The sequence below is a fragment of the Equus asinus genome, chromosome 13, assembly GCF_041296235.1.
Source record: "Equus asinus isolate D_3611 breed Donkey chromosome 13, EquAss-T2T_v2, whole genome shotgun sequence".
Classification (NCBI taxonomy): domain Eukaryota; kingdom Metazoa; phylum Chordata; class Mammalia; order Perissodactyla; family Equidae; genus Equus; species Equus asinus.
The window spans coordinates 55,157,227-55,176,595 of NC_091802.1; the positions used below are offsets into that span (position 1 = coordinate 55,157,227).

The 19,369-nt window shown below is 44.1% G+C and overlaps 1 long non-coding RNA gene across 1 annotated transcript in view; it reads right to left on the reverse strand.

Annotated features, from left to right (window-relative positions):
- Positions 1-19,369, reverse strand: part of LOC106830262 (uncharacterized) — a 37,893-nt gene that overhangs the window by 9,329 nt on the left and 9,195 nt on the right. Inside the window, exon 3 of the long non-coding RNA XR_011493934.1 lies at positions 290-1,750. This is a non-coding gene — a long non-coding RNA (uncharacterized lncRNA). The remainder of the gene's footprint in view (positions 1-289; positions 1,751-19,369) is intronic.

The window sequence follows — 19,369 nt, forward strand, 5'->3', positions numbered from 1 at the left end:
ACACACAACCAATGCATTGACTCAAAACACATACAGACACAACATACATGTGTTCATTGTGTACAAAAAACACAGACACAAAACACATATGGACACAATACACACATATACAAGAGATACAAAACAAACACAGACATGCACACAATATATATACAGAAAACACATCTGGATACAACACACATAAACATAGATACACACACAACACATACATAGACACAACATACTCTTAGAAAGAGACACAGACACACATGCAAACACCTAAACACACACACCTGGGGAGGCCTCTTACCTGAAGCCACCATGATTTCCACTGGGCCCCCCAGTTCCCTCAAGCATTTTTCTACGGCACACCAGTGTATGTCAGCATCATCCTCCTGCAGATTGTCCGTGGTGACAGTGAGGTGTGATGACTGTGATCATCTTTAATGAAGACCATCTCTCTTTTCTTCTTCAGCTCCTTTGGTCTTAATGATGTAGGAGCACAAATCCCGGCAGCTCCCTAGCACCAGAATTTCACACACGCTGCCAGCCCGGCCCTTACTGGCATCGCACTGCCAGCCGCCCTCCCAGCCAGGAACTCTCACTGAGGAGTTGTCTGAAAAAGAAATGCCCACGTATCTTCTCAGCCCTCTCTGACCCAGCAACGCCACATTCTGGCACCAACATTCTCACCCACACACATGCACAAATGAAAACAGGAGAGAAGATGCTCTATGAACAGAAAGAGAACCAACACTCGTCGAGAGCTTGTTATATGAGAGACGTGGCAGCAACTCTCTGTGGGGAGATGCTATACCCCTCACACTCACGGAGAAACTGAGGCTCAGGGAAGTTGTATGACGTGTCCAAGTTCACAACAGTCCATAGTGACAGAGGGGGCATTTGAGCCAACATCTGCCTGACTTTGTGCCTTGATCCCCAAAGTATACCAGAGAACAAAAGGATAGGAGGCTCTGGGACTGCTGGATGCTTTAAGATAAGTGTGCTTAGGGGCCGACCCTGTTGCTGAGTGGTTAAGTTCACGCACTCCCCTTTGGTGGCCCAGTATTTTGCCGGTTCAGATCCTGGGCGCAGACCTGGAACTGTTCACAGAGCCATGCTGGGGCAGCGTCCCACATAGCAGAGCCAGAAGGACCTACAACTAGAATGTACAGCTGTGTACTGGGGGACTTTGGGGAGAGAAAGAAGAAAAGAAAAAAGAGGAAGACCAGCAACAGATGTTAGCTCAGGTGCCAATCTTAAAACAAAAAAGGATGCTTAGCAAATTTTTATTAATAATTATAATAACCCATATTTATTGAAAGATTTCCACTATATCTATTATCTCATTTCATTCTGACAACACCCCTATGAAGAAGGAACAATTATCCCCATTTTTAAGATGAGGAAACTGAATCTTAGAGAGGTTAAGTGATTTACCTGAGATCAAAAAAGCAGCGAGCAGCAGAGTCAGAGTTCAAACTCACATCCCTCCGCTCCCAAGCCCCATGTTTTAACCAGTTGATTCTCAACCGATGTTGGCCGAATGAGACCCACAAAGATAAAAGAACAGACACTTCCCTCCCCAACCTTTCTCGGAGAAACTACTCTGAATTCAGGGTGCTGTCAACAAGGCCCCAGTGCACTCGCCTCCTTCTTGGAAATCGCCGAAGACATCAGAGATGCGACTCCAAGAGTAACAGTGGTTCTGGATTCCTCCAGGCGCGTGTGCAAGTTCTTCCTGCTGATCCCAGTTTTCTGGTGGGTGAACCTCCAAGGAGAACACATACGGATGCTCACAGTCAAACACAAAGAACTTCCACACATTCCCACTTGGATTCACGTGCACGGTCCCCTAGTCAGCAAGAGAATGACAAAAAACAAGCTTCTGATGCAGGAGTCACTCAAAACCACATGGCGGTAACTCTTAGGAACTGCCCCCACACTGCACAATTCCTTCTAAATCTGGCCTGCAGTTTCAATTCCTAGATTCCGCAGTAGTTTCAATGTGAGCATATGTGCAGTGGGACGGGAGGTTATCCCAGAAAATCGAAGGATGTAAACAAATGGTGAGATGCAGCTACAAAAGCAACTCAGGGCTTTCTGTGGTCAGAGGAGGTTGCAAGTTAAAGAGGCCACTGTCCACATAAATCTAATGGCAATCTGTGTCTCGCCATGGACTACAGACTTTGGACATCTAGAACATATAAACAACTCTTATAAATCGCTGATAAAAAAGGGCAAACAACTCAATGTTTTAAAGCAGGCCAAAGATTTGAACAGACATTTCATTAGGGAAGATAGATGAATAGCTAACAAGCATCTGAAAAGGTGTTCAGCACCATTAGTTGTACGAGAAATGCAGTTTAAAGCCACAATGAGAGTGGCGTTGGTGGTTGCACAAAAATGTGAATATACTTAAGGCCACTGAATGGTACATCTAAAATGATTAAAGTGAGGGGCTGGCCCCGTGGCTGAGTGGTTGAGTTCGCGCGCTCCACTGCAGGCGGCCCAGTGTTTCGTTGGTTCGAATCCTGGGCGCGGACATGGCACTGCTCATCAAACCACGCTGAGGCAGCGTCCCACATGCGACAACTAGAAGGACCCACAATGAAGAATATACAACTATGTACCGGGGGGCTTGGGGAGAAAAAAGGAAAAAATAAAATCTTTAAAATGATTAAAGTGGTAAATTTCACGTTATGCATGTCTTAGCACAATTTTTTGAAAAAAAACAGGAAACAGACACATAGGTACTTAAGAGATTACTACTGTTCAAAAGATCATAATCTTCAGAAAAAAGATTTGGTCATGCATACATCCAGACCCACCCTCATCCTATCTTTCTTCCTAGCTAGTACAGCTTTAGCATCATCACTAATTTTAACAACTTTATATATTTATTTCACAGATAAGGTAGTAACATAAATAAGGTATTAACAGATAAGACAACATAAGTTTAAATAAAAATTTAAAATGTACCTTCCTCCCCAAAAAAACCCACAATGAGATATCATTTCCCAGCCACTAGAAAGGCTGAAATAAAAAACTCAGGAAATGAAGAAAACCAACAAAGAAAACTACCTAATCAAATTAATAGTCCGAAATACAAGGGATGAGAAACAAAGGAAATGCAGAAGAACTGGGAAAAGTACAATAAGATGGAAATACTAGGCCCTCATGTATCAATAATCACTCTGAATGTAAATGGATTGAATTCTCCAGTCAAAAGACACAGAGTGGCAGGATGGATTAAAGAACAAGACCCAACAATACGCTGCCTCCAGGAAACACATCGCAGCTCTAGAGACAAACACAGGCTGAGAGTGAAGGGATGGAAGACAATACTCCAAGCTAGTGGCAAACAAAAGAAAACAGGAGTTGCCATACTTAGATCACACAAAGTAGACTTCATGCATGTGAATTGGAAGAATAAACGTAGTTAAAATGTCCATACTACCTAAAGCAATCTACAGATTCAACGCAATCCCCATCAGAATCCCAGTGACGTTCTTCACAGAACTAGAACAAGGAATCTTAAAATTCATATGGGGCAACAAAAGACCCCAAATAGCCAAGCAATCCTGAGAAACAAGAACAAAGCTGGTGGCATCGCAACCCCTGACTCCAAAACATATTACAAAGCTATAATAATCAAAACAGCATGGTACTAGTGCAAAAACAGGCACACAGATCAATGGAGTAGATTGAAAGCTCAGAAATAAAACCACACATCTACGGGCAGCTAATCTTCGACAAAGGAGCCAAGCACATACAATGGAGAAAGGAAAGCCTCTTCAATAAATGGTGCTTGGAAAACTGGACAGCCACATGCAAAAGAAAGAAAGTAGACCATTATCTTTCTCCATACACAAAAATAGACTCAAAATGGACCAAAGACTTGAAAGTGAGACCTGAAACCATAAAACTTCTGGAAGAAGATATAGGCAATACATTCTTTGACATCAGCCTTAAAACTATCTTTACAAATAAGAAGTTCACTCAAACAAGGGAAACAAAAGAAAAAATAATCAAGTGGGACTTCATCAGACTAAAGAGCTTCTGGAAGGCAAAGGAAACCAGGGTCAAAATGAAAAAACAACCCACCAACTGAGAGAAAATATTTGCAAATCATATGTCCAATAAGGGGTTAATCTCAAAAATATATAAAGAGCTCACAGAACTGAACTACAAAAAAATAAACAGCCCGATCAAAAAGTGGGCAGAGAATATGAATAGACATTTTCCAAAGAAGATATACAGATGGTCAATATGTACACGAAAAGATGCTCAACGTCACTAATCATCAGGGAGATGCAAATCAAAAGTACACTTAGATATCATCTTACACCCGTTAGAATGGCTATAATCACCAAGACAAAAAATAAGAAACGGTGGAGAGGTTGTGGAGAAAAGGGAACCCTCGTCCACTGCCGGTGGGAATGCAAACTGGTGCAGTCACTTTGGAAAACAGTATGGAGATTTCTCAAAAAATTAAAAACAGAATTACCATACGACCCAGCTATCCCACTACTGCGTATTTACCCAAAGAACTTGAAATCAACAATACAAAGAGACTTGTGCACCCCTATGTTCATTGCAGCATTATTCACAACAGCCAAGATGTGGAAACACCCCAGGTGCCCAGCGACTGATGATTGGATAAAGAAGATGTGCTGTATATATACAGTGGAATACTACTCAGCCATAAAAAGACATGATCGTCCCATTCGCAGCCACATGGATGGACCCTGAGGTCATCACGTTAAGTGAAATAAGCCAGACAGAGAAAGACAAAAACCATATGATTTCACTCATATGTGGAATATAAACAAACTTACTGACAAAGAGAACAATTTAGTGGTTACCAGGGGAAGCAGGGGCGAGGGTGGGCACAAGGGGTGCAGGGGCACATTTATATGGTGTTTAACAAATATTAATGTACAACTGAAATTTCACAATGTTATAAACTATTTAGACCACAATAAATAAAATAAATAAATAAATAAATAACTCAGGCCCCTGCGTCCTCACCTGCAAGGTGGAGCGACTCTTATCTCACTGCCATAAAGTCCTGTTCTATGAACTCCCACTTCATAAAACTAATGACAAAAGGGATCAATAAATTTGAGTTGATCAGCATCTCATTCAGCTGCTTTTTCAGCTGAAAATCAAAGGTCTGAGATCCTTCCAGGAAGCTGAAAGCCATTCCTCCTGACTGGTGCAGACTTTTCCATCATTTCCAGATCCTGTATTTTATCAGTTCTTTCCCTATTAATACACACTCCTGACTAGTCGCCATCACTCTCCATGCTGGAGTGCTCCTCATTCCCATCTCCCTGAGTGTCTGCGGCCAAGAGTGCTAGAGGGAATTTCCTGGGAATTGCCTCAGCCCCAATTACAGAAGAAGAAACGGAGGGAAAGTGTCTGCACGAGTTATAATGAGTGACAAGGTTGGGATTCGAATGCTGGCCACCAGATTCTAGAACCCACATAGGTCTCACCCCCAGGCATTGTCTCTGAGTCATGAGGCTGGAGATGGCAGGACGAGGGTGTCTAACAACCAGAAAAGAATCCAGAAAAAATAGTTGAGAGTAACAATGTGTTAGTGTCTCTCCAGCAGAAAGTGACAGCCTATTACTGAGACAAGCATAAGCACAATAGGAAAACACAGCAGACTGGATCTGCTTGGCATAGGCGACCTTTGACAGCACCCATTCCTGGTGACTAATTCTGCTTTCATCAAGCACTGTTCATGCTGATCAGTTGGTCTCCTAAACAAACCTTTCCACCTGGTAAGTGAAAATAACCAATTACCAGGCCAGGAACATTTCCCATTGCAAATCAATAGATTAGAAGCCCAGCTATAAATCAGTCTCTTGAGGAATGCGGACGTGGCGAAAGACTCCAATCACCGCCAACAACAAGCTCTCTGGTTGTGAGAGTAAACCTTACCCCTTTTCTCCAGCACAGGACCTGGGACTTAAGTGAGCAAATATTTGCGGAAATGAGGAACAAAACTGAGTTCTCAACCGTCAAAGCCAAATTCTGCCCTGAAGCATGGGGACATCTGCTCAACTGAGACCCCCCACCAAGCCCAGCCTGAAGACAAGTGACTCTCGCCCATCCTTGTCCATAACCAGCCACCACCTGAGCACGCATCTCTGTGCATGACCCCTCCCCCAGGTGCTGTCCTCACCACCCCACTTACCTCCACTGGTCCCTTCACTTCCCTCAACTGCCCCTGACCTCAGGTAATTGGGGAGAGCACTGGATTGGGAGTCAAAGCCCCTGAATTCTAGTCTCGGCTCTGCCATCCATTTGCTGTATGACCTTGAGCGGGTCAAATGACCTCTGCGCCTCAGTTTTCTCATCTATAGAATGGGGTCAAAAAGTACCTACCTTGCTTTACCCTCACAGGGGCAATCTGTATGAGTTAGATAAGTTGATGGATAGAAAGTTCTTTGCAAACTACAAAATGCTATATCATCTAAATTTTTTTTTCCATGCCACAGCCGAGGGGCCTTTATTGGATGTTGAGGGCATGGATAGGCAGGTAGGTAGATGCTAGGGGGTGTGGCACACCTTCTGAGGGTGTAGTGGTGCCCAGTGTCCAGTTTGCGGGTCTCGCTGTCCTTATCAATGATCTCCAGCCGCATCCCAGCCTGAGGTGAGGGCAGTTTAGGGCTCCTGAGTAGCTGCGTATCCGAGTCCTCCACAGTGCTGTGCAGACTCCAGCCCCCTGCAACGGGTCCTGCCGGTAGGCGACCACAAGCTGGTGCACCACATGGCGCTCTACCTCATAAATTATTCCAAAAGAAAACTTTTTTAATGCTATAGGCAGGTGAGGACGGTTGGAATTAACAATCTCTGGAATAATGCAGACGATTTTATCAGCTCTTCTACTAGGCATGCAGGAATTAACAGAAATATGAAATAAATGAATAAATGTAAATAAATGAAATAAACAGAAAGTCTTTGCCGTTTCAGTTGTTCCACCCGACACTTATCATTTTCACTTACTTCCCTGTCAATGCTTCTGCCCCAGGCAGCTGAAAGAGAGAGAAGGAAGGTGGCCACAAACAGGTTCATGGTTCTGCCCACAGAGTTCATTTCTCTTCTCTACACAGCCCAGCCATTCTAGACTCTGTCTGGGCTTGCCCCACAGAAAGCAAGGATTACATTCTCTTACTTCTGCTTTCATGTCTCTCTCTCATCACGGTAGCTTCCATTCATAATCCTGGTCATTGTTTATTCTGCTGTCTTTTTATTTAAGGAAGAAACCAAGAAGGAAAACAGCAAGTGTTTGGCCAGCAAGTACTAGAAAACAGTAGTGTGGAAGTGTCCTTCTGTTCTCATAGCCTAGAAACCCCAATGGCACTGTGCCATGAAGAGGAAATCAGTGTGCCACAGGCCTCGGGGGCTGGCTGTAGGGTCTCCTTGGAGTGTTAAAAGAGAGCCTGGAACACAAAAGTTTTCCATAGCAGCTTTATTCACAATTGCCAAAACTTGGAGGCAACCAGCATGTCCTTCAACAGGTGAATGGATCAACAAAGTGTAGTACATCATGCAAAGGAAGATTACTCAGTGCTAAAAAGAATGGGCTAGAGCATCCTGGAGGCATAAGACATCCCTCCATTTTATCCTCCCTTTTAGCAACTAAAAGTCGGCATCCATCCACAAATGAAAGGGCCTCTATGGGAGTTGTGGGACCCTGCACCATGCCCCAATGGACCTTGAAGGAGTCTCTCCTACCCATGCATTGGGTAAAAGGTAGACAGACCTCCGTGGAGCCAGTGAACTGACTCCAGCCCTTCTGGCCACAGTTGGGGAAGAGTGGTGAGTGCCGACTTGGGCAGACACCCATGTACAAGAGAGACTTTGTAAAAGTCCAGAGTTCCCAAGGAGAGATTCCAGCACTCCAATATAGCAAATATATATATATAAGTTTGAACATATTGGAGAGGTTAAGAGGAACTTCACCAGTTTTGCCCCTCCCCCAGGGCAGTACAGCAGGGGGTTGAACTAGCTGGCCTGTCCTGAGGGAGAAAGGGAGACCCCAGTGTGTGGGATGCTGCTTAGGAACCCATTTCTGTCCTGCAGGACTCAGAGTATTGAGGCAGGACCTCCATGACTGAGGGAAGGAAGGAGATCAGGAAAGAGGCAGGTATGAGTACCAGAGGTCAAGGGCCAGCCTGTGGTGTAGCGGTTAAGTTTGGCCTGTTTCGCTTTGGTGGCTCAGGTTCGCAGGTTCAGATCCCAGGTGAGGACGTACACCACTCGTCTGTCATGCTGTGGCAGTGACCCACATACAAAATAGAGGAAGATTGGCACAGACGTTGGCTCAGGACAATCTTCCTTAAGGAAAAAATATAGATAGATAGATAAATAGATAGATCGATCAATCTATACATATCTCAGAAGGCATTAACGGGACACCTTCAGGACTCCAGCAGGAAGTCTTCCCATGAGCCACTGGGGAAACCTCATCCGAAGATCCCCTTTCTGAGCCACAAGCCCCCCAAATGCCCCAAGTGCTAACCCCACACCTCCCTCACTCTGCAACTGGTTCTTGTGTGTGCTCCCTAGTGTGGTGGCAAGAGCAGCCTCTAGCAGACAGGGAGGGAGTGCTCTCAGAAAACTGTCCAGCTCTGTGGGCAAAGAAGAAACCACAAACTTGAGCTGTAGTGCCACCTTTTGGAAAACAAGAGAGGTTTCCAACAGCCAGTGAGTCATAAGATGGAGAGAAGACATGCAAGTCTAATAATCCTGCCACCAGAGGGAGCAAGTGAAACAAGTGTATCCATACAAGGTCGGAGAAAGTCCCAGATGTGAGCACAACCAAGGGAAAACATCTCCCACCTGAAGGGAGCTAGTAAAGGTCAGAGGCGGTGGCTGCTACTTCAAATGCAAGAACAGCAACGCAAAACTCCAAGGGATACGAAGAATCAAGGACACAGGACATCACCAACAGAAAACAATAATCCTCCAGTAACCAAACTCAAAGACACAGAATTCTGCCATCTACCTGATAAGGAATTCAAAACAGCTATTGGGAGTACTCAAAAAAACACAGAAAGACCGCTGAACGAAGTCAGGAAACCATACAGGAACAAAATGAAAAGCTTAAGAAGGAGATAGAAATCATAAAAAGAGAGCCCAACAGAAATTCTGGAGCTGAAGAATTCAATGAATGAAACGAAAAAGAAGAATTAATACCAATCCTTCTCAAACTCTTCCCAAAAACTTAAGAGGAGGGGACATTCCCCAACTCATTTTACGAGGCAGCATTATCCTGATATCAAAGCCAGATAAGGACGCTACAAGAAAAGAAAAAAATTAACCAATACCCCTGAATATAGATGCAAAAATTCTCAATAAAATGTTAGTAAATCAAATTCAACAGCACATTAAAAGGATTGTACACCATGATCATGCAGGATTTATTCCTGGGATGCAAGGATGGTTCAACATATGCAAATGAATAAACGTGATGCACCACATGAATAGAATGAACGATCATAATCATATGATTATCTTAATAGGTGCTGAAAAAGCATTTGACAAAATATAACATCCTTTCATTATAACAAGTCTCAACAAATTGCATATAAAAGGAACTTACCTCAACATGACAAAGGCCATATATGAGAAGCCCACCGCTAACATTATACTCAATGCTAAAAGGCTGAAAGCTTTCCCTCTGAGATCAGGGACAAGACAAGGGTGCCCGCTCTCACCTCTCGTATTCCACATAATCCTGGAAGTCCTAGCTAAAGCATTCAGGCAAGATAAAGAAATAAAAGGCATCCAAATCCGAAAGGAAGAAGTAAAATCATCATTATTTGTGGATAATACAATCTTACGTAGAGAAAATCCTAAAGACTCAACCAAAAGACTATTGGAACTAATCAACAAATTCAGTAAAGTTGTAGGATATAAAATCAACACAGAAAACAGGTTTTTTTCTATACACTAACAATGAAATATCTCAAAAAGAAATAAAGAAAACCATCAGGTTCACAATAGCATCAAAAACAATAAAATACTTAAGAATAAATTTAACCGAGGAAGCGAAAAATTGATGCAATGAAAACTACAAGACTTTTATGAAAGAAATTGAAGAAGACACAAACAAATGGACATATAACCCCTGTTCATGGATCAGAAGAAATAATATTGTCCATATTACCCAAAGCCATCTAAAGATTCACTGTAATCTCTACCAAAACTCCAATGGCATTTTTTGCAGAAATAAAAGAAAAAACCCAAAATTTGTATGGAACCATACTTCTTCATTTCAAACAATACTACAAAGTTATAGTGCTTAAAACAGTATGGTACTGGCATAAAAATAGACACATAGGCCAATGGAACAGAATAGAGAGCCCAGAATTCAACTCTACATATACAGTCAACCAATGGTTGACAGGGGAGCCAAGAGCTCTCAACAGGGACAGGACAGTCTTTTCAACAAACGGTGCTGGGAAAACTGGAAAGCCACACACAGAAAAATGAAATCGGTCACCTATCTTACATGACTCACAAAGATTAACTCAAAATAGATTAAACAACCCAAATATAAGACCCTCCAGGGGCCCCCGGGGCCTCAATTGTGAGCAGGTTCCTGGATATCTCACAAAATCTAGCCTAAACGTCCTTCTAACCTCGGACGTCTACACCAGTCACACCCTTGATGTCTGCGCTTGGACCGTCTCAAAGATGCACCCAGCTCAACAAGCCAAACTCCTGAGTACAGCTCCCCAAAAAGGGGTCTCACCCTCTTCCATCGTTTCCTAGTTGTCACCTCCACATCGCTGCATCCTGTCCCGCCTGAAACCCCTTCAAGGCTGCCTTTGGGTGTGTCCATCTGCCTGTCTCGATTTCCACCAGCCTGGCCCGAGCTACCATCGTCTCGCAAAGGCCTCCTAGGCGGGCTGCCCAGATCTGCTGTTAGTTATTCCACCAGAATGGTCTTTTTGATAAACAAATCTGATCTTGTCATGCCTCTGTATGAAACATTCAGCAGGCTCCTAAAGCTCTTAGGATAAAGGCCAAACTCCCCCACCAGGCCTCAGTTGGCCCCTGCTGACTTCCCAGGCCTGGGTCCACACCAACCTCCCTGTCACTCCCCAAGTGAGGGTTTCAATTCCTCATCTAGAAGACATGCCTTCAGCTGCAGGACTTTTCATGAGCTGTTTTCTGGGCCTAGAATCCTCCTTTCTTCCCTTTGCTTGGTTAACGCATACCCTTCCTTCAGATCTCAAATAAAGTCATTCATTCATTCAACAAACATTCATTGAACACCTACTACATGCCAGGCACCGTGCTAGGTGCTGGGATACAGCAACAAACAAAACAAATTAAGTTCCCATCCTCTGTGGGCAGGAGAGGGGAGACAGTAACCCTAAATAAACAGTGAAATATACCAGGTGGTCATAAGTGCCCTGAAGAAAAGGAGTGAACAAAAAGGGTAGAGAGTGTCAAGGGGATGCAAATGCTGTTATGTACCAAGGAAGGTCTCTATGATAAGGCAAAATTCCAGCAGACACCTGAAAGCAGTGAGGGAGCCATGCTGATAACTGAGGGTAAAGGGTCCTAGGCAGAAGGCACAGCAAGCGCAAAGGCCCTGAGGCAGGAGCAAAGAGGCAGGTGTGGCTTAGGGAGAGCGAGAAGGGCAGGATTGGAAGGAGATGAGATCAGAGAGGAAATGGAGAGTCATCATTTAAGGACCCAGAGGCCTTCGTGGGGAGTTTGGATTCTACTCTGAACGATGTGGGGAGCCATCGGAGAACGACATGCTCGGACTTTAAAAAGGATCACACTGGCGGCTGTAAGGAAAAATGACTGGCGGAGGAAGCGGTGGAAGCTGGGAGACCCTGAAGAGGCAACTGTAGACTTCCAGGGATGAGGTGAGGGTGGCCAGGACCAGGTGGGGACAATGGAGGGGGTGAGGAGGCGCTGGGGCCCAGACCCGCCAATGCCCCTGGTAGATGTCACCCACCTCCACTGTAATTGGACATTTCTTTGTGCACATTTGATTAATGCCTGGCCGCCCCTACTGGGCCGTGAGCCTCCAGAAGGCAGGAATGGGGCTTCTTCACTCAACAACACCCTGTGCCCATAAGAGATGCTCTACACAATTGTGTTGAGTGAATGAACAAACAAATACCAAAAGGAAAAAATACACACAAACATACGCACAATTTGCTGGGTCAGCCAGTAAGTCCAGTCCTCGCTGTTCTCTCCAGGTTCTGCAAGAAGCAGGCACCCAGGATCCGCTGCACCCAGCACCAGCCAGGCACAATATTAAAGAACAGCACAACAGGGCAGCACGACATTTGCCACTGGGGCTGAGGCCCGGAGTCCACCAGTCACGGCCAAAGACATAAGAATTGCTCACAATTGCTGTGTTTCCTTTGTGCTAGAAATTGCTTTAAACACTTTCCGGTATTACCTCCTTAAATCCCCAGGCCAGTCAAATAAAGTAGACACTATTATTATCCTCATTTTTCAGATATGGAAACTGAGGCACAAAGAGCTTTATGACTTGCCCAGGACCTCACAGCTGGTGTGACGCAGACGCCCTCTTGTGGGAGGGCGTGGCGGTCTTCCCGGGTCTCCGCAGCTTCCGGTCTCGCTCCTTCTGACCTTTGACCCGCAGAAGCCTCAGATCCTGGAACCTTCCGCCATCTCTCAGTCTGCCAGCTCCTCTTGGCCTCTCTCTCTCTTCCCAGCCAAGTCCACGTGAACATGTCATAAGTCTCCTTCTTTCCCTAGATGTGTCACCATCCCACGTCCCTGCGTCCTCCTGGGAGGGCCACACCGTCTGAAACTTCTTTCTAAACCTGTCTAAGTTTAGACTTCCAATCCCAGTGAAAACTCACTGTAATGCAGGACAGTCAGAGGGACAAACCTCGCCCTCCCAAATCTCAGAGTCTCTTTCACCACCTCCTTCCCCCGCCGGGTGTCAGCCTCCAAAGGGCCGGCCACAAGGGACCTGGAGTCCAGGTGCAGAGTTCGTGAGTCACCGGGATGTTGGAAACCATGGTCCCCTCTCAGGAGCCCTAGACCACAGGGGCGCCCAGCAAAGGCTGGCCCGCCAGCTCTAAACTGCTGTCCGCTGGGGAAACTGGGCAAAAGAGCCCCAGGACAGACTCCCTAACATCCTAAAATCCAGGGCTGTGGACCCAGAGACCGAAGCCCCATTCCTGAGCCTGGTTGCGTCTCGGCTTAGGTCACAATCCTGGAAGTCAGGAGAAGAAGTCCCGGCCATCATTTTTCTCGATTCAAGTGCAGTTTTGAGAACTGAAACGCCAGGACTACTGGCGGCAGGGGAAGCAGAAGTCAGTGACCCAGCCACAGAAACCTCGCCCTGTGGACGGTGCGTTCGAAGGAGCATGGAGTCACCTGCACTCCAAGTCCTGCCGAGCCAGCGTGCAGGGATCGCAGCCCACGCCCCAGCGGCTTTTCTGCGGACGAGGAAAATCGGGATCAGCAGCCTCGCCCCAAGCTGGGGATCACGGAAGGCTGACACTTACATCTGGTGGGTGATTGCATTTTCCAGCATGGGAAGTCCACGTGTGTCCCCCCTGATCCACTGGGAGTGTGCCTGGAACAGTGAGTTAAGAAGGGGTGAAGGCTGAGCCTGGGCTTTTCCCGGGCAAGCATCTGTCACTTGTTAGCGATCAGCGACGGGAGGGAGAGTGAGGGCACGTGAGCTGCATTTCACCCTTCCCGTCTGAGCTGTTCCGGAGTTCATACAGCAGAGCCAGATCCCAGAATAACTCTCCTCAGGACTCTGCCCCCTGAGAATCAGATCGATTTCCCGCTCACTGGTCAGCTGGGCCAAGAGCCCTCAGCAGAACCTGGCAGGGTTCTGGGCCCCTTAGGGACGTCGGGCATCAGTGAAATCTCCTGTTGGCAGTTTTGGCAGTCAGCTCCCATCTGACCCAGTAGCAGCCAGGAAACCCCTCCAGACGGCACTTGACCCAAGAACCCGCTAGTGGGGCTGCCAGGCAACCAAGCCACCAGGCCGGGCTTGCAGGCAGCCCCCAACCCTCCCTCCACACCCCTCCATCACCTCCTTCTCACCGCTTTTCCTGCCGTCTGCCCAAGAAAAATCAATCTTTAAGGGCAAATTCTGAAAAATGAGTGAATATGGAAAATCGCATTAAGAGGAGAGTACCGTAGTTTTACCCCTTAGACTTAGAGCCTTGGTGGGTTCAAGGGAGAAAAACAGAGGCAGGAAACCTGAATGAAGAGACGCAGTGAAGTGGGGGAAAGCCAAGCGGGATGTCAGAAGGCCTAGATGCCAGTTCCACTTCAGCCACCTCTGGGCCTGCGTGTGTCCCCACCTGCAGGAGGATGAAAGGAGACTCAGTGAGGTCGCCAGACCCGGCCACTCTCCCCTGAGGTCTCCAATCCCCTTAGGTGTCGTCTCTAGATGTTGGAGGGAAGAGCTGAGGGAGCCGGCCTCCAGAGAACCCCTGCTTTGATGAAGGCAGCTTCCAAACTGAATTTTATTTAAACAGGAGGTTCCACAACCGAAAAAAAATAGAGTATTAAAAATTTTATACAAAAGGTATATACAACCTATAGGTAAATGATAAAGAATGATAATAAAATGCACACCCGTGCGCCCCCAGGCAACTTAAGAATTTCTTTAGTTTTTTTTTTTGTTAATTTTTGTTTCCTGATCTAAATGTAACATGTTCACTATAGAATTTTCATGAAATCCAGAGGCCTGAGAAAATTAAAATCACCACAATCCCATTACCTACTGCTGACATTCTGATAACGATCGTCCTTATTTCTTCTGGATGTGTATTCTTCCCCTGAAGTTGCGGTCCTGTCATACAAATTGTCTCCTTTTTTTCATCAAGACCATTTTCCTTGGACCAGGTAATTTCTTAGTATCTTTGCACCTCCAGGATTCCAAGAAAACCGTCCCTAAATACACTTAGTTTTTTTTTCAATTATTTTATTGAGATCATAATGGTTTATAACATTGTGTAATTTAGGACATACATTACTATTTATCAATTTCTGTACAGACTTCATTGTACTCACCCCCAGTTGTCTAATTTTCATCCGTCACCATACATATGTACCCCTTTACCCTTTCACTCACCCTAGCCCCCCTCCCCTCTTCCCCTACTAACAGATTAGTAACCACTAATCTGTTCTCTTTCCATGTATTTTTTTCTCTTCCACATATGAGTGAAATCGTGCAGCATTTGTCTTTCTGTCTGGCTTATTTCGCTTAGCATCATACCTTCAAGGTCCATCCATGTTGTTGCAAACAGCACAATTTTGTCTTTTTTATGGCTGAGTAGTATTCCATGGTGTATATATACCACATCTTCTTTATCTTTTCATCCGTAGAGGGGCACTTGGGTGGCTTCCACATCTTGGCTATGGTGAATAATGCTGCAATGAACATAGGGGTGCATAAATCTCTTTGGATTGTTGATTTTAAGTTCTTTGGATAAATAGCCAGTAGTGGGAAAGCTAGATCATATGGTATTTCTATTTCTAATTTTTTGAGAAATCTCCATACTGTTTTCCATAGTGGCTGCACCAGTTTGCATTCCCACCAGCAGTATATGTGGGTTCCCTTTTCTCCACAGCCTCTTCAACATTTGTTATTTTTTGTCTTGGTAATTATGGCCATTCTGATGAATGTGAGGTGATATCTCATTGTAGTTTTGATTTGCATTTCCCTAATAATTAGTGACTTTGAACATCTTTTCGTGTGTCTGTTGGCCATCTGTATATCTTCTTTGCAAAAATGTCTGTTTCTATCCTCTGCCCATTTTTTGATCAGGTGGTTGTTTTTTTGTCGTTGAGTTGTGTGAGTTCTTTATGTATTTTGGAGATTAACCCCTTGTTGGATATCTGATTTGCAAATATTTTCTCCCAGTTGGTGGGTTGTCTTTTCATTTCATTCACAGTTTCCTTTGCCTTGTAGAAGCTTTTTAGTCTGATGTAGTCCCATTTGTTAATTTTTTCTTTTGTTTCCCTTGCCTTGGTAGACATGGTATTTGAAAAGATGCGGCTAAGACCAATGTCAAAGAGTGTACTGCCTATATTTTCTTCTAGGAACTTCATGGTTTCAGGTCTTACATTCAGGTCTTTAATCCATTTTGAGTTAATTTTTGTCTATGGTGCTACTTTCATTCTTTTGCATGTGGCTGTCCAGTTTTCCCAACACCATTTACTGAAGAGATTTTCCTTTCTCCATTGTATATTTTTGGCTCCTTTGTTGAAGATTAACTGTTCCGTAGATGTGTGGTTTTACTTCTGGGCTCTCAATTCCATGCCATTGATCTGTATGTCTGTTTTTGTGGCAGTACCATGCTGTTTTGATTACCATAGCTTTGTAGTATATTTTGAAGTGAGGGATTGTGATACCTGTAGCTTTGTTCTTGTTTCTCAGGACTGCTTTGGCTATTTGAGGTCTTCTGTTGTTCCATATAAATTTTGGGATTCTTTGTTCTATATATAAAATCATGTTGTCTGCAAACAGTGAGAGTTTCATTTCTTCCTTTCCAATTTGGATTCCTTTTATTTCTTTTTCTTGCCTAATTGCTCTGGCCGAACCTCCAGTACTATGTTGAATAGTAGTGGCAAAAGTGGGCACCCTTGTCTTATTTCTGTTCTCAGAGGGATGGCTTTCAGTTTTTCACCATTGAGTATGATATTGGCTGTGAGTTTGTCATATGTGGCCCTTATTATGTTGAGGTAATTTCCTTCTATACCCATTTTATTGAGAGTTTTTATCATCAAGGGATGTTGGATCATGTCAAATGCTTTCTCTCCATCTATTCAGATGATCATGTGATCTTTATTCCTCATTTTGTTAATATGGTGTATCACATTGATTGTTTTGTGGATGTTGAACCATCCCCAAGTCCCTGGAAAAAGTCCCACTTGATCATAGTGTATGATCCTTTCAATGTATTGCTGTATTTGGTTTGCCAGTATTTTGTTGAAGATTTTTGCATCTATGTTCATCAACATTAGCTTGGAATATCGTCTTCCATCCCTTCACTCTGACCCTGTGTTTGTCTTTAGAGCTGAGATGTGTCTCCTGGAGGCAGCATATTGTTGGGTCTTGTTTTTAATCTATCCAGTGTCTTCTGATTGGAGAATTCAATCCACTTACATTCAGAGTGATCATTGATATATGAGGGCTTAATACTGCCATTTTATCTCTTGTTTTCCAGTTGTTCTATGTTTCCATTGTATCTCTTCCTTTGTATTTCTGACTGCCATTTCATTTGGTGGTTTTCTGTGGAGGTTTTCTCAATTTTTTTTTTTTTATGAATTGTGGCTCTGCTCTGATTTTTTTGTTTAGTGGTTACTGTGAAGTTTGTATAAAAGATCTCATAGATGAGATAGTCCATTTTCTGGTAGCCTCTTTCTCCAGTAGCCTCAGCAGGTTCCATCCCTCTCCTCTTCCCCTTCTGAGTTATTGTTGTCAAAAATTATTCTGTTTTGTGTTGTGAGTTTGTGACTAAGACAAGGTGTCTTTTGATGCTTTCCTCCCCTTTATCTTTTAAGTTATAATTGAGTATTTGCTTCCCTATTCTGAAAGAGAGCTGCAGTTTTCTCATTTTGTCTGTCTGTTTATCTCCTTGCTCAAGGCTTTGTAGATCTTTGCCTTTTTGTTTCAGATATAAGAGCATCTTTAATCATTTCCTGTAGTGGAGGTCTCGTGGTGATGAACTCCCTCACCTTTTTGTTTATCTGAGAAAGCTTTCATTTCTCCATCGTATCTGAAGGATAGTTTCACTGGACAGAGTATTCTTGCCTGGAAGTTTTTGTCTTTTAGTATTTTGAATATATCCTTCCATTCTCTCTTAGCCTGCAAGGTTTCTCTTGAGAAATCTGCTGAAAGCCTGATAGGGGTTCCTTTGTAGGTTATTTTCTTCTGCCTGGCTAGTCTTAATATTTTTTTTCTTTGTTGTTGACTTTTGCCAATTTTGCTATTACATGCCTTGCAAAAGGTCTTTTAGCACTGATGTAATTAGGCACTCTATTATCTTCATGAATTTGTAAATCCAGTTTCTTCCCCAGGTTTGGGAAGTTCTCAGCTATTATTTCTTTGAACAACCTCTCTGCCCCTTTCTGTCTCCCTTCTCTCTCTGGAATACCTATAATCTTTATGTTGCTTTTCCTAATTGAGTTGGCTATTTCTTGAAGAATTCCTTCATTTTTTAAAAATCTTAGTTCTCTCTCCTCCTCTACCTGTAGCGTTTCCACATTTCTATCCTCTGAATCACTAGTTCTTTCCTCCATAACGTCAGCTCTATTTTTTAAGGATCTAGATTATTTTTTATTTCATTAATTGTGTTCTTCATATCTAGAATTTCTGCTTGGTTTTTCTGCATAGTTTCAGTCTCTTTGGTGAAGTATTCCTTCTTCTCATTAATTTTATTCCTGAGTCCATTGAACTGTCTTTCTGAGTTTTCTTGTGACTCATTGAGTTTCTTTATGACAGCTATTTTGAATTTTCTGTCATTTTGATTGTCAATTTCTGTGCCTTCAGGGTTGATTCCTGGAGAGTTATCATTTTCCTTCTGGTCTGAATTGTTACTGCAGTTTCTCATGGTGTTTGATGAACTAATCTTTTGTCTGTAGTAGTATTTGTGGTAGTGTTAGGTCACAGATTCCACTTGCTACCGCTAGGGAGAAGAAGCAGCTGTGTTTCTGATCCCACCCTGTCCACTGGAAGTTGTGGGGATACTATGGGTGCTTTTGCCAATGGGAGAGCATTTGGGCATGTGTATAGGTCTGCTGCTGCCTCTCCTTACAATGGTGCCAGCTGCTGTGCTTAGTGGGCAGGACTTCCTCATGGGCTCCCAGCCTGGGCCACTTCTTGGGGCTACAGCAGCATGGTGGACTCTCTCACTCTGGGAAAGTGATCACAAGAAGGCTAAAGGCTGCTTCCACCTCTTTCTACAGTTGCCCTGAGGCATGTTCCCACTTTTGGGGCACAGTGGTACTATGGGTGCTTGCACTGGCCAGGAAATCATTTTTGCACATGCACAGACTGCCAGAGAAGGACAGGGGAGTGCTCATCTATCTCAACCACTTCCCAGAGGGCCAGTCCATCCATCTTCAGATGTATAGCTGTGTGGTTCCCTCAGACGTCCTGTTGTGCTCTGTGGGTTTCCTCCATTGGTCAATGATTGTCCATTTAGTGGTAGTTCAAAGGGGGAGAGATAAAGGGAACAGCTCACTTTGCCACGTTCCTGACATCATTCCACTCTTACCTTTTTGGATTGAGAGTTGTTTTTCCCAAAAAGAAGCAGAAGTGGGAATTGATAGATGAGAGAAATCTTTCTTCTCTGGCTTATACCCGAAACTTAAACTAAATTAA